The following is a 15733-nucleotide window of genomic DNA, read 5'->3' as shown; positions in this document are numbered from 1 at the left end:
GGGCACCTCCACCCTGGCAGAAATGGGTGCCTGAGATTCTGTGGAGCTCAGGAAGCTGGAGGGCTTTGTTGCCTTAGCAACGAACAACCAGGGTCAGCAGCAGAGCACAGGCAGCTGCAGGGCTAATGGTAGAAAATAGGCCAGGCGGTCAGGCCTGAGGTTCCGCGGGTGGAGAACCCGCGGAGGCAACATTCCTGCTGTACCTGGGCTTCCAGGAGCAAGCCTCCACTCAGAGAACAGATCCAGAGAGGGCAGGAGACTTTACGCTTGGTGCCTCTTCTGAGGCAGAACTGGAGAGACCCTCCGGCATAGGCTCAGCTGTAAACAGGATGATACAGCTTCATCCCACCCCCAGGGCACCAGGCAAACGTCCCCAGTCTGTGGTTTCACTATGCACAGCCCTGAAGGCTTATCCCTGTCCACTCTGAGGACAGACACTCTTAGTTGGCATGGGGCCTCTTCCCATAGGCAGACCTGTACTTCCCATGGGGCCGACCTGCAGAGGCCAGAGGCAAGGATCAGGGTTTGTGACCAGATGCCCTCTGGAATCAGAGGGGGACAGAATTCAGGGCTATTTCGCCAGGCATTCCCCTGATGTCTGGAAAGAGGGGCCTGGCCCTGGCAGTTTGCTTGATCTTTGCGGTTGCTGGAGGGGCCCTGGGCACAGCCTACATGTAGGCCATGGGCTCCTACCAGGTAGGGAGGGAACATGCTTCCTTCCACCTGCTCCAATTTTTTTGTTTGGTGTTTTCCAGGTCAGCTTAATCAGGACACACAAGCATCTAGAGGAGGTCCCACCCAGGATGGCTATCATTTCTCTAGTATAATAAATAACAAGTCAAATAAACAATAAGTTATAAATCATAATAAATCAAATACGTATTTTACAGTTAAAACAGTTTTACATGTATTATTTCATTTGGCTCTTATGATAATCCTATGAGCTAGGCAGGCCAGGTGGTAATCTGTATTTCACAGGTGAAACTGCAAATTTATTTTTTTTTTAATTTTGTTTTAAACATTTATTTATTTTTGAGACAGAGAGAGACAGAGCATGAACGGGGGAGGGGCAGAGAGAGAGGGAGACACAGAATCGAAAGTAGGCTCCAGGCTCTGGGCCATCCCAGAGCCTGACGCGGGGCTTGAACTCACGGACTGCAAGATCGTGACCTGAGCTGCAGTCGGACGCTCAACCGACTGAGCCACCCAGGCGCCCCAGAAACTGCAAATTTAAAACTGCAGACATACACTAACTTGCCCACTGGTTAAAAGATCTGGGTTTCTCCCTCCAAGCCTTCATTCTTTTTATACTGCCTTGGTCTTGGGAGGTGTCCAGCTGAGCTAAGAGAGAACAGTGACAAGTGAGACGGAGGGAACTTCCAAATGCAGAGGTGATGAACTGCTTTCACCCTAAGCCCCCTCCCCCCCACCAGTGCCTATATATGACCTCTGGATCTGTGGCGAGAACCTGAACCCCCCTAGGTTTGTGACTGATTCGTGATAAATGTATTCCTCAACACTGTCTTGGGTCAATCACTTGGACCATATGAATTCAAACCATGCCTAATATTTTTTTTTAATTTTTTTTTTTCAACGTTTTTTTATTTATTTTTTTTGGGAGAGAGAGAGACAGAGCATGAACGGGGGAGGGGCAGAGAGAGAGAGGGAGACACAGAATCGGAAACAGACTCCAGGCTCCGAGCCATCAGCCCAGAGCCTGACGCGGGGCTCGAACTCACGGACCGCGAGATCGTGACCTGGCTGAAGTCGGACGCTTAACCGACTGCGCCACCCAGGCGCCCCAAACCATGCCTAATATTTAAAAGATAGTGGAGATATACCTAAATGACCCCAGATGTTCCAAATAGGAAAAAAAGCTCAGGCCAGGCCTATGGAAAGCTACTGATTTTTTGTTTTGGGGTGGGGGAGGTTGTTTTGTTTTACTTTGTATGTGTGCCTGTTTAACCTTTTCTACTTATTTATTTGTTTTTGATTCACTTTTTAGAAGCCATCTTAAAATTAGAGAGAAGTTCCAAGGTTTAGTACAAAGAACTGTGTTCCCCTAAAACATCTGAGAGCAAATCGCTGACATTCTGCCATCGTCCCTGATCCCTTTAATGTTTATTTCCGAAGAGTCAGGACATTCTGCATAACTACCCTATGAACTTCAGGGTCAGAAAATCAATGCCATTGCATTTTATCATTTAATTTTCATATTCTTTTCCAGTGTTGCCCCTTGCCTATAGTGTCCTGTTGAGCAAAGAAATCTCGTTCAAACCCACGCAACTGCGTTTACTTGCCCTGTTTCTCCCTAGGTAATTTTTTTTTTTTTAACACAGACATAATCTTGGTGATCCAGAATGTTTTATATGTTGTCAGATGGCAAGAGGAGATCTTCAGTAACCTCAAAAGTGAAGAGAAGGCTAACTTATCCATCTCAGAGGTCCACGACCCCCTTTGAGCATCCCTGGTGCTATGTGAACATGCGTGCTTTCAGATGGCTGGAGTCATCTGCTTCAAGAACTGAAGGTGATGTTAGTTTCAGACATCCAAGACCTTCATAAACCAAAGCCCCTTTGGGGTAGGCCCTGGCCTCAGAGGAGCCTGCCGGATAGCTGACAGCAGTGACCCCTTGTTGCCCCGGGGTGGCAGGAGGTGACCAGGCAGACTCCCACTGGACCAAGCTGCCACAGGAACCCACCCAAAATCGGCCACAGACCTTGAAGAGTCTGAGCATCTCTGGCCAGGGCTGGCTGTTCACTGCAGACAAGCTCTCAGCCCTGAGGACTGCAGATGGTTCTGAACAGAAGTCTTAGGGGTGGAGGAAGAGCCTGGGTTTGTCCAGTGCAGGGAGGAAATGTGGTTCTCCCCAGGTGTCCTGCAACAAACGGGAAGCAGCTGGGAGGAGTGGGGAGCTTAGGAGGCCTCACCCTGCACAGCTGTCTGGGCTCCGGGCCCACCTATCGTGCCTTTCAGTCTGATTTTCCTCCCCTGGGCCTGTCATTCAAGCCCAGTGACCTAGAGGGACCTCCAGAAACTTCTGTGTGTGCACGAGGCACATCTGGACTTTCAGACCAGACAGATGCTCTAGGGAAGAGAGGGATCAATGAACAGCATGAGGACCCAGAAAGCGCTGCAACCAAGCCCTCTTTCCTGAGCACATACTCTTGGGACGAGACCTGTGCAAATATGTGTTGCCTGTGTCACCTCACTGAATCCTTACAACTTTATGTAGTGCGTATGATTAATACTCCTATTTTACAGATGTGGTAACTGAGGCCAAGAAGCTAAAACTACATGCCTAATAGTCACAGCCGTTATCAAACCCACGTGTGCCTGAGCCCATTATGTGGGTAGCATGACTGTGGTCATGTGTGTCCTTGCAGCCACGGAGGCCCTGACAAGAATGTACTGGACCCAGATGTGACCAGCCATGTCAGCACCCACAACTCAGAAAGAACACATACGGCACCCAACAAGCTGCAGCCTTGGGGAGTGGGGAGGGGTTTGCTGATGCTATGTTAACAGGTAGGCTTTGAGTATCATGGAAAGCAGCGTTCCAGGGTTCTGGGGTTGGCAGCCCAGACCTATGCACAGGACACGGCTAACTAGGGAAAAGACGAGCTGCCCCAGGACCACAACTGCACCGGGGGCTTGCTCTGGGCTAGAAGAGCAGAGGGAGGCCCTCAGGAGCTGCCCCCCAGCACCTCTTCACTCCAGCCCCCAAGGTCTGCCTTCTCTGTCAGCCTGGGATGCCCACACTCCATTGCTCCTTTGACGCACAGCCGGGGCAGCCCATGACTGCACACCGTCCAGGCTCTCAGAGGTGGCTATGCAGCTTTTCATCGCGGGGTCTCAATGGAGGGGGGGTGGTGATACATACCACACGGCTGGTCAAAGTACTCAGTGGGGCTCAGTCTCCTGGTTTTGATCCTCATGTGGATCGGTAGCCTTTGCTCTGTATCATACAGAGAGCGGACACTGTAGATGTGAATCCAGGGCCTTACAAATATGAAGGGTGCAAAGCTTTTGGTACAGACCCTAAGAAAGCAGGTATATCTATGTATTGGGAGGAAGCCACAGCATCTCCTGGGTGGACACTGGCCAAGCTGCATTTGAAGAGATCCCAGGGAGTTGTAAGTTCCACCTCTCCGTGCCTCTGGCAGCCTCGGCCACATGAATGCCATCTATACACACAGTAGATCTTTACTATTGGTTAAATTAGACCAAATGGATCCCGGAGGCGCCTCTTTCACCTCTACCGCCAGTAGTCCCAACAGGGGCGGCACAGCCCATCCAGCTACACCTGTCGAGCCCTGCACCTGGTAGCCCATTTCCTCCAGAGCAGGCAGTGATCTCCGCAGGTCAAGGTCCCTCTGGCCCAGCCCATGCCCCCAAGTGTGGGAACAGCACCATCAGAAAACAAACAACAGAGATAACCCCCTGCACCAACAGAAGCTGGTTCCCCGGGAACAGGGTGGGGTGTTTGTCAGCTCCCCCCCTGCAGCTGATGGCTTTCCCATGGTGTGAGGCAGGAAGGGTGGGGGGAGGCGCGGGGGGGGGGGGGGGAGTGTGATGCTAAGATCCTAATCAGAGTCCCATAAAGAGCAGCTGGTCATGTCTTTTATCTTCTGGTGGCTGGGGTGGTAGGGGAGAGGAGGCAACTATTCCAAAACACTGATGAAGTCATCCCCCTGTGGTCTGGGGATTATAAGTGAGGAGGAATCCCAAATAGTTGAGCAAATTATGGTATATCCATATGAAAGAATGTTAAAAATGATGCATACGGAGCTTCGATATGGAAAATATTATGATCATATTAAGTAAAACCAGGAAATTGTATGCAGGGTATGATACCAACTGTGAGGAGACAAACTTGTCTTTAAAAAGAGAAAACAGGGGCGCCTGGGTGGCTCAGTGGGTTAAGCGTCTGACTTCGTCTCAGCTCATGATCACGTGGTTCATGAGTTTGATTGAGACCCGCCTTGGGCTCTGTGCTGACAGCTCAGAGCCTGGACCCTGCTTCGATTCTCTCTGCCTCTCTCTCTCTGCCCCTCCCCCACTCATGCTCTTTCTCTCTTTCTCTCTCTCAAAAATAAAATAAACAGAGAGAGAGAAAAGATTATGGGGCGCCTGTGTGCTCAGTTAAGCATCTGACTCTTGATTTTGGCTCAGTTCATGGGATCAAGCCCTGTGTTGAGCGCCCGCTGGGGATTCTCTCTCACCCTCTCTCTCCACCTCTCCCCCCCCCACCCCCGCAAGCTCGCTCTCTCTCAAAATCAATAAATAAACTTAAAAAAATAAAAAGAGAAAGGACTAGAAGGAAATGTGAACAGCACCTGCTTCTGGAGTGGGGGATTATGGCTACTTAATGCTTTTCTATTTTCCTGTAATGAGTCTGTCAATCAGGAAAGAAAACCCTAGTTAGAATTTAGGGGACTAAAGGAACCACGGGTTGGGGGACCTGTGGGGCAACACTGCCATTTCCCAAGGGAGGCCGGTGGTCCGTGTATGAAAGCGCTGTGGGCGAACGCTACTACGGCGGACCCAGGGAGGGGAAGGCGGCCGGATGGAAATGGTAGTATCTCCAGCTCCCTGCGGAGGAGCACAGCCTAAGTACAAGGGAGGGGTACAGAGCCATGTGACAGCTGAGTATCCCTGGGCACTGAGGGGCAGGGGAAGCCAAGAGTTCAGGGGGGTGGGGGATGAGGGGGGAGGGGGAGATGGGGGAGGGGGAGGGGGGAGGGGTGGTGGTGAGCTTGGTGGGAAGCCTTTCTGAAGGCACTGGGCCACCTGCAGGCCTTCACAGTGAACTGGGACGTAGAAGCAGCTACTACCGGCTGTTCCATGGGGGCATGGGGAGGGGTCCTCAGAGGACACAGCGAGCAGTTGAAGTGCCAGGAGAGGTAGCTTGCCCCTCGGCCCCTCTGCAGAAACCATCACGCAGTGCGCGTGTTGGGAAGAGTGCTGGGCAGTGGGGTGAAGCATGTGAATCCCCTGGAGCCCATAGGAAGGAGTCTGGGCATGATGAGAAGAGTTCAGGGCTTCTGAGAAGAAGTTCAGAGGGAAGGGGGCACAGCCAGTATCTGAAAGAAAGGACCAGCCGGAGCCTGGATATGAAAGAGGGTGGCTGCATTTCAAATTGGTCTTTTAAAGAAAAGTCTGAGAGGTGCTGAGAGGCATTGGGTGTTAATTTCTGGTTCAGTTCAGTGAACTGGGGGTTGGGGGGAGTGTCTGGCGCCTATAAAATGCTGGTCTGAATCTACAAGGTCCTTAAAGGTCAAATCCACCTCATCTCGTGGCCTGGGGTCCTGCCTCCAACTGTGCAGGCCTCAGTTTCCCCCAGAGAGGCAGGGGATGGGTGACAGCCCTTCTATTATGCTCAGGTCTCAGGGGCTCTGCTAATAAAAATGATTGTAAAACGCTTTGCAAATAGTGAGGCTGCTTCACAACAGAAGCGATTCTTTCCCACAGAGGGGTTCAGTTCCTGCAGGGATCCGCTTGGAACCTCTCTGCCCTCTGAAGAAGGGGCCCTTCTGTTCCCTTGTGATCTCGGTGAATGCTGTGTCCCTGGGATAGCCATGGGCCGGGCCCCGTGCCCGCTGCTGGCGGCCGCTCTCACACAACACAAGGGAAACTTTGTGTATCTCCCAGGCCTGGAGTCACAGCTGCCAAGATCAGGATCCGCTTCTCCTCTCCTGGCAGAAGAAATCGAGGCACAGGGAGGGAGAGTGACAGAGCCTAGTGGAAACCAGAACCTGTACCTTCTCCCTTAGAAAAGTGCCATTAATAACTTACAGAGTAATGGTAATAAATAACCAAATATTCATGGAGCACTTAGTATACGTCAGTCACTTTACACGTATTATCCTTTTAAAATGTATATTTCTTTGTCCCAAGAATCCTGTATGGTAGGGACCTTTATTATTCCCTATGGGAGGCAGAACAATGGACCCTAAAGCTATCCGTGCCCTAGTACTCAGAACCCATGAATATGTTGCCTGAAGTGCCAAAGGGTCTTTGAAGATGTATTCAGGGTTAAGGACGCTGAGATGGGGAGATTAGCCTGGATTATCCAGGTGGGCCCAATCTAATCACACGAGTCCTTAAAAGCACAGACCGCATCCCACTGCAGAGTGGCAGAAATGTGGCAGCATGAGGACTTGACCTGCTGTCTCCGGCTTTGAAGCTAAAGGAAGGGGCCAAGAACCAAAGAGTAAGAGTGGCTTCTAGAATCTGGGAAAGGCAAGGGAACCGAATCAGAAAGGAACGCAGCAGCCCTGCCAGGGTCTTGATTTTAGCCTAGTGACCGCCCCCCCTCCCACCAGAGCTGCGCGGTAACGAATTTGTGTTGTTCTAAGCCACTAAGTTTGTGGTAATTTGTGACAGCGGCAATAAGAAACATACACTCCCTTTATAGGTAAGGACACTGAGCCTCAGAAGGGTAAAGCCTCACTGCTAAAAAGCGGGGGAGCTTAGACTCACTATTCCTCCCCGGACAGCCCCCAGGGTGAGGCTGAAGGCTCTGTGGTGCGGAAGGGTCTCGAATCCCAAGCTGCTCAGTCGGCCTACAGAGACTCTGTCGCCACCGCAGCGTCCTGCCCTCCGAAGCTTTCTCTTTCCCACGTTCCCTCCTTTTATCCTTACAACACCCACTGAAACAGGAATCGATGCCCTCACTTTGCAGATGAGGAAATGGACTCAGAAGTAGGGTGACAGTCCCAGAGTCACAGGTGGCCTCCGCACACAATCTGGGCATCGGATTCCCTGGCTCCCCCTCTCTTTCAGGTTTGGCGGATCCTGGGGTTCACCTGGCCGTGCCCCTGGCACCTGAGGCAGACACAAGTTGCACCTGGGAGTCAGCCCCTCGAGTACTTTCCCCCTGGCCCAGATCCAACAGCTTCTCCCGGACTGGGCGATGCCAGAGAAAATCACATCGGGATAATGACAGCCTATGCAAGTGAGCGAGCGGCCCTCTGTCGTCCAGCCTGGGTCCTGTGCCCGGAGGCTCTTGGAGGAGATTTCTCCGGGGAACAAATGTTTCCTGCTGCTGTGGGCGCGCAGGAGGCGTGGGACCAGAGGCAGCAACCCTCAGCTCCCATATGGGCTTGGTAAGCACGTCTACACCCTCTGACTCTCCCGTCACCTCTCGATTAGTCTGTCACTTCCCCCACACATCTGCCCTTAGGACTTCACCGCAAGATCAGGACAGCTCAGTCAGGGGGTCAGCCTAACACTCATAACCATGTATTCTGGCAAAACTGTCTACAAAGCACTTGCTTGTGCATTACCTCATTGATCCACCCACCACCCTGTGCTGTTTTCATCCCTGCTTTTCAGCAGAGGAAACTGATGCTTAAATGATTGTCTGAGATCATCCAGGCAAGGAGGGTCCGGGATCTGGACTCAGGTGTTTGACTTCAGAACCCACCTTCCTTCCTGGTGAGTCACTGGTCTCTTATCGACAAACACCATAGACGGGACTTGTCCCACAACTCCCTGCCTGCCCCCTCCAGGCCAGCTCACTGCCATCCATAAGCACCAACAGCCTGGGAGTCCCCCTGGGCTCACAGAAAGAAGTGGCCACAATCTACGTTTATGCATGTTCTGGGAAGGACCTGCTAAGAACGACGCTCTCAGCCCCATTCACAGGGAAGCTTGAGACCGGTGTGGGAAGGCAGTTACACCAAGCAGTCAGTCCCTGCCAGGGTCCCTTCGGTCTTTTCCTGCTGAGATGCAGCTGTGCCCAATGGGAGGGCACCACTGTCTAGCCGGGCCTGCCCCACCAACCCCAGCAGCCCAGCTGCTGGCTGGCTGCTGTGCTGGAGGGGTGAGTCACAGAGCCTGGAATCTGAAGCCTTCCAGGCCTCCACCCAACCCAGCCAGCTCGGCATCTGCCCTCCAGATGTCTCCATCTCAGAAACACCTTCTGCCAACAGGGACCCAACACCAAGGTCGGGAGGCATACTTGTCGCCCGAAAAACGCCTTCAGAGCCTACCAAGTAGGTGGCGTTCATTACCTGCCCTCTTTGGTCGATCAAGGATTCTCAAAACTAATTGATTCTAATTCTTAGGTGTCTTTGTTCCAACCTTGGAAATCTAACTCTACAACGGTGCCTGCTGCCTAAGCGTCCAAGCATAGCAGCTCCCAGTCTGATGGAGGAAACGCATCCCTGCCTTCAGAGAGCTCCCAGTCTGATGGGCAAGGCAGAGTCGCTAACTTCATGGCGGCCCAAGGATGACTGGAGGAAATATAGCCCTTGCTCTCCAGTAAACCCCAAACTGATGAGGCAGACAGAGCCCTGCCCTAAGGGAGCCGGTAGGCTGACAGGGAAAAACAGTTTCTGTCGCTGGTTTTCCAGTATGTGGGGGAAAAGGACGCCGAAGGAAAAACCTAGAAATGGAAATGATGGAAAATAAAACTAACTTTTATTGTCTACCGTGTGCCAGCTACTTGGTAGGCTGACTTCTCTTCAGTCTTCACGGTAACTTCACTGACAGTCAAGGAAGCTAAAGCGCCCAGGTCAGTTCCGCAGCTGGAAAGTAGCACAGCCAGGAATCAAACCCAGGTCTGCGTGTCCACACCCTGCTTCTGTATAACCCCACCTATGACGGGGGCAGATGCCTTTGCCTTTGTTCCTGTCATCCTTTATCCTGGGGGCCAAGGATAAAGGAACAGTAGGAATCCTGTCCACAAATCACCATGATCACTGTATTAAAAATGATTACATTTAGAACAAGCTCAGTGGTTGACAATATCCCACTGTCCCACCAACAAGAGGGACTGCCAACAGTCTTCCTCTTCTCTTTTCTTTTCTTTCCTTTTCTTTCCCTTTCTTTCTTTCTTTCTTTCTTTCTTTCTTTCTTTCTTTCTTTCTTTCTTACTCTATTTTTTTAAGTTTTTAAGTAAACTCTCCACCCAATGTAGGGCTCAAACTTAGGACCCCAAGATCAGGCTCTACCAACTGAGCCAGCCAGACACCCCCAACACTGTCTTTAAAACGAGGAGAAGGACTCACAGTAGAATTCCTGTCCTCCCAGCAAGTTCTGTCACCTGTGAGCTTCGTCCACCACGGAGGCTCCTGTGGTCAAGGACTCTCTGGGGTCTGAGTAAGAGAAGGTTCAGAGCACCAAGGCCCCACCCCATGCTAGCCACAGCCAGTCCCTGGATGCAGGCAGGGCTCAGGACGTCTGGAAAGAATAATGACTGGGGAGCACAACGGGAAGGCCTGTGGTGGTGGAAAATGCAGCAGAAATGCTGACTACGTCCCCCGAGCCCACTGTCTGTACTGTGGCACCCAGGCTGGCCTGGGATGGCAGCTTGGCCTTCCCGTCATTGTGCAGGAGTCCTGGGAGGCCTCAGGGCTCGTGGCACAGATCCCAAAGCTCTCTGTGGCTCCTCTGTCTCAGGAAAGGGGCTCTGTGGAGAGGGGGAGACAGAAATGTTGCCACGCAGCAACAGAGATCCAGATTGTCGAGATCTTGGTTTCTTTCCATGGGAACAGTGACTTGGGCCCTAAAGGAATGGGAGACAGGGTTTCATTAAATCCCTGCCTCTTGGGGCCTGCTGGGGGGTAAGGAACCCAGGGCCCATCGCCAACCCAGCTCCTCCCCTGCCTCATTCTGTGGTATGTCATTCCCTTTGGTACCCCAAACCATTCCAGATGCAGGGTCACTGGGCTCTTGCCTGTGGGCCCCTGGCCCAGGAGAGCCACCAGCCTGAGTGGTTTAGGGAGGCTTCTGCCCATCTGCAATGGGGCAAGTGGTCCTGGCCTAGCGGGAAGGCTGACCCCGGCTGAGAGACTCGTAAACGAAAGGGAAGCATATCCCAGAATAAGAGCCCAGGCTGGAAAATCTTTGACCTTTTGCTCTTGCCAACCAATAGCATCCTAGCCTGCTCCGTGTCCTGTCACCCAAGATACTTAATGGGACTTATATCCTGAGGAATGAAGCCTAAAAAGGAGAAGGTAAGGACGCTGGGTTTTGGTGGGGAGATAGTGTCAGTGGCAGGTGGAACCAAAATCAAGAATACAAGACTTTTTTGGCACCGCCCAGGAAACCAGAGGCAAACCAAGATCCCCCATGCCACTGAACCTCCTGTCCCCAGACTTAGTTTGAGTCCGGAGAAGAGGGGATACACGCAGGGCCTGCTTCCCCAGCCCAAAAGATTCACTTCTGCCAGCACAGGAAAGGAGGGCGTGGGGATCTGGCTGGCTTCTGCTAGGCAACTGCACCCTCTGGTGGTAGCAATAGGAAGACGCGAGGACATGCAGACAAAGGGCGAGCCAGATCCTTTCTCCCTTTCCCAGAATCCCTCTACGCAGCCTCTATTAAGCACCTATTGCTGGATGGCACTGGGCCCTGCGCAAAGTGGACAGACACCACCCTGTTCTCAGGGGCTTCTAAACAAAACCCACACAGGAGAGACGCAAGCAGTCCTTCCACGATTCTGGCCTAACAGGCCTTCCCTTCTGGGATGAATCCTACAAAGGCAAATCTGCTCCCCTCTGCCCACCGGCGAGGCCCCTCGGTCATCATCTAGGCCACAGCAGCCTTCTCACCTCCTTCAAAACTCTGCTCCCGTTCTTGTTCTTGTCAGAGAAGTCAACTCCGCCCAGAGGCCCTCAGCCTCCCCCATCCAAGGCAGCTGAGGCTCCAAGGCAGTGGCTCTTGGAAGAGCCACCATTTGATGGTTTATGTCAGTGTCCAGTCTCCGGTGTGGTATCTCCGACTGCACTGGGAGCTTCCCAAGGGCAGGAGGCAATGGATAAAAGATGACGGTGACTGAGAACCTGGGTCATGCTGGCACTTTCTGATCGCCATCTCACTGAAGCCTCCCAGCTGACCTGAGCTGGCAGGACCAAAAATCACCCCCAATCACAGAGAGCAAACGCAGGCTCGGAAGGTCACAAGGCTTCACCAAGAGCTACCACGCATTTAACAACAACCACTTTGCACGCCTGGCACCACACTAGGTGTGTTCCGTGGGTTCTCTCGTTCAGTTCTCACACTGGCCCGGTGAGCTGCGTTGAAGTGATCCCCGGTTCACAGAGGAAGGCACTGAAGGAACACATAACTTACACAAAGTCCCGCAACTAAGACGTGGCAGGGGGACAAGAACCCTTCTTCTTATCCTTGATTTCTGGTCACCCAGACCTCTTCCTTCCTGCCCCTCCGAGCCCCTCACACAGAGCTCCACACTCACCCCAGACACTGCCCAGGACACAGCTTCCTTTCCAAGGCCCCGAGGAGCCCTTTCATCCTTCTCCAGCAAACCCCAGACACTACATATAGATGCATCCTCCCTGATTCTCCTCACTCCTTCCCCTTCTTTTGAAACAAAAATCCTATTTGACATTTCTCAGTATCATTACAGGGAAGGGACCGGATTCTGGCCAGCTTCTCCTGGGCTTTCATTACTTGTTCTTTCCAATCTAAGCGGCATGGGCAAGGTGGGCCTCAGTTTACCCACCTGAAAACTGGGAAGATCAAGAAATATCCCATCATCTGGTTACCAGCAGAGAATGGTACCAATTTGAGGTTATAGTTGAGTGTGCAAGAGGTGGCTGGGTCACTCTGACCTCAGTTCTCCCTCGGGCTGACCCAGGGGACCTCTGGGACCACAGTCAGATTTGTAAGTAACCCCCACGTGGAGAGTTAACATCCTGAAAGCATGGCTTAATGGGGGCCCCCGCGCATGGTTGGCCACTCAGCATCCGTACACGTCTGACTGCTGTGCCATGGGCTGGACCGCGAGGTGCTGCACAGGCACATACCCCAACTTTTGTCTTTCTTCCAAAACTACTATGCACTGTTTCACAAAAAAGGGGAGCACACAAGCTGAAATTCGTCCAGATTCCTCAGAAGGCGCCGGAATCCTGTGTTGGGTACGAGTCACAGCCCATCCTGGAAGAATGACTGGGGTTTAAGTGTAGCATTTCACCATCACTGTTGGTGGCATGGGAAGGCCAAGGAATCTCATCGTGACACCGAAGCAGAATTCTCTGGGGTTTTTAACAGAAAGGACAGCCTGTTTTTATCTCCGTCCCCTCCAGCCATTAAGGGGGGCCCTGTGGTCTGGCCGGATCATGGAGGGCTGGGGGACCAAGGGTCGGGGCTCCTGGGTTCCTGGGTGACTCACCATCGCCCCCTGTCCCAGGATGAGCCTGCTGGCCTGAGCTTTTGCCTGTGACATCTGCCACTGCAGAGGCCTCAGTAGAATCAAGCCTGTTTTTATAGGGGAAGATTAATGACTTTCTAGGGCTCTTCAAGGAGATGGCACTTGAGAATCGAACATGTTTTCTACACAGGGATGACGGTGTATCTCTGCTGGCCAGGAGAGGGGCAATTCTCCAGAGGCAGATCCCAGGGACTGGCCCAGAGTCTCCACGGAGGAGACAGGGCAGCTCCTCAGACCCCTCCTGGACACTGGCGTTGGACAAAGGATGGGCCCAGGAGAGCAGAGGTGAGGAGTGGCCCTGCCACCCCATTCCCTCCTCTTCACACTCATTCTTTGCACCCAATGGCATTCACTCCTGGGAGGCCTTGCCTGCGCTCCAGCAGTTACCATCCCCTCTTCCCTCCTCCCACAGTCCAAGGCTGCCTCTGGCGCTGCCTCCGGTGCAATCCTTGGCTTGCATACCAGACCCATTTTTTTACAAATGAGCCTCACACTGCTTGTCTTAGCACCTAGCTCAGCCCCAAGCTGTGGAAAATGCTCAGTGAATGAAAGAACAGATCGGTAAGTGAATGAATGTGACACCTGCAATCCTCTCTCTCAACCTGAAATCCTAAATCTCCCAGCCCAAATCCAACCTGGGCCCTTCTCATTGGCTGTTGTCATGGGGTTTGTGACTGGCAGACCCCAGGCAGGGCCATATGCCTGCCAGCCCCAGAAGCTGACACCAGCTGACACTGAGACCCTATGAGCTGCCTCCATGGTACCTTTCTTCCAGCACCCGGGAAACCCATCTGGCTCCAGAATCCTCACTTATCCTCTCCCTTTCCTGGCCTCTCTTTCGGAAACACCTTTTTCCTGCCTCATCAGGCTGCTGTGTTTCCTGCAGGGGAAGACATGACTGGAAAATGCTATTTATAGCAGACCTCCCTCCTAGCCCTCACTGAGTTGAGGGCTATCCTAACCCAGGGGGTACAGAGAGAAGATACTCAGGACTTTCCAGGGTCCCAGCCACCGGGAGAAGGAAGCTGGGTACCCAAATGATGCGCTGGACCTTCTGGTATTCAGGCAGTTCCCTCCCCCTCCTGACTTCCCCACGACTGTTAGTGAGCCCACAGCCCCCCAGATCCCAGACCTGAAATCTCCCAGCCTCAGAGGCAAAGAATTGCAGGATAGAGCTCTGGAGAAGAATGTAGAGACCAAATGTGATGAAGAAACCAAGACTCAGAAAGGGGAGGAGATTTGAACAAGAGCACACAAGAAGTCAAAAGCAGGTCCCATAGCTAAAACCACCCGATACTTGCCTAACTCATGAAGTTATAAAGGACTTCACATGCATTGCCTCATTCAATGTCATCAGGCAGGTTATGGATTGAACTGTGTCACCAAGAAAGATAGTACTAACTCTCAGTATCTCAGAATGTGACCTTATTTGGAGACAGGGTTGCTACAGATGTAATTAGCTACAATGAGGTCATATTGGAGTACGGTTGGCTTTATAAGTAGGGCGTCCTTATAAGAGGGGATTTGGACACAGACACACACAATGGGAAGAAGATGGGAAGACCCCCAGGGAGGAGACGGCCACGTAACAATGAAGGCAGAGACCGGAGGGAGGCATCTATCAGCCACGGAATGCCAAAGGATTGCCGGCAAGCACCAGAAGCTCGAGGAGGCGAGGAAGGATTCTCCAGAACAGGTTCCAGAGGGAGCACGGCCCTGCCGACACCTTGATTTTAGACTTCTGGCTCCCGGAACTAAGACGATAAATTTCCGTGGTCTAAAGCCACCCTGTTTGTGGTACTTTGTTACGACAATTCTAGCAAACTGACACACAACATTATACCTACTGGACAGATGAGCAAGAGGGATCCAAAGTCAGGCCCCGGCTCTCAGTGCAGTGCTCTTCCAAAAAAGACTGTATGCCTCTTTGATTCTCCTCTCTCTCGTGTCCTTTCCATGGCCAACTCTTGAAGTCCTGTTGAGTGTTCCTTTGTAAAAAAAAAAAAAAAAAAATCTACCCACTCTTCCTTTCCTTTCCCAGCAGGGCTGCCCTCGTTGAGGCATTCCATGTCAGGAATGGGGCAGTGGGTCTGCTGGCCCAACTCTCCACCTTGCAATCCACTAGTTCATTCCACACCTCTTTTTCGAAAGCCTGCTGTGTGCCAGGTTCTGTGCGAGGCGCTGAGATGCTCTCATTGACCAAGGCGGACGTGGACCACACTCCTGTTAAAGCACTGCTTCCTGGTCACTTCCCTGCTCTGGGCCTTGGCTGTCTTCCCTGCACCTTCAGGCTAACGTCCTCCGGTCCCCATATGCAGGGTCAGACTCTCCTACCTGTCAAGATGCGTCAGCTCAGTTCAGAGAGAACAACTTTCTGTCTTACGGAAAAACCTGTGGCTCTCCACCCGGGATCCAAACTTCTAGCTCTAGGAGGTAAGGGTGACTTTCTAGTCCACAAAGGAAAGAAAAGGTACTGTGGCCTTTTACAGGGGGCCACCAAAGCAGGAAGTGCTCTGGGAAAACAGGTGACACTGCAGATTTCAAAGACATCCA

At 52.3% G+C, this 15733-nt stretch overlaps 1 protein-coding gene across 2 annotated transcripts in view; it reads right to left on the bottom strand.

The window, feature by feature from the left end:
- Positions 1–15733, bottom strand: part of NAV1 (neuron navigator 1) — a 250152-nt gene that overhangs the window by 221387 nt on the left and 13032 nt on the right. The window contains exon 2 of one of the 2 annotated variants that reach the window (XM_058700093.1): positions 15028–15168. The exons of the other annotated variant lie outside the window; for it this stretch is intronic. The gene's annotated coding sequence lies outside the window, so the exon portion shown is untranslated. The remainder of the gene's footprint in view (positions 1–15027; positions 15169–15733) is intronic. 2 annotated transcript variants of the gene reach the window in all.

This window comes from Neofelis nebulosa, chromosome 15, assembly GCF_028018385.1.
Source record: "Neofelis nebulosa isolate mNeoNeb1 chromosome 15, mNeoNeb1.pri, whole genome shotgun sequence".
NCBI lineage: Eukaryota > Metazoa > Chordata > Mammalia > Carnivora > Felidae > Neofelis > Neofelis nebulosa.
The sequence above is the reverse complement of the archived record's forward strand: the minus strand, read 5'-3'. Positions and strand labels throughout refer to the sequence as shown.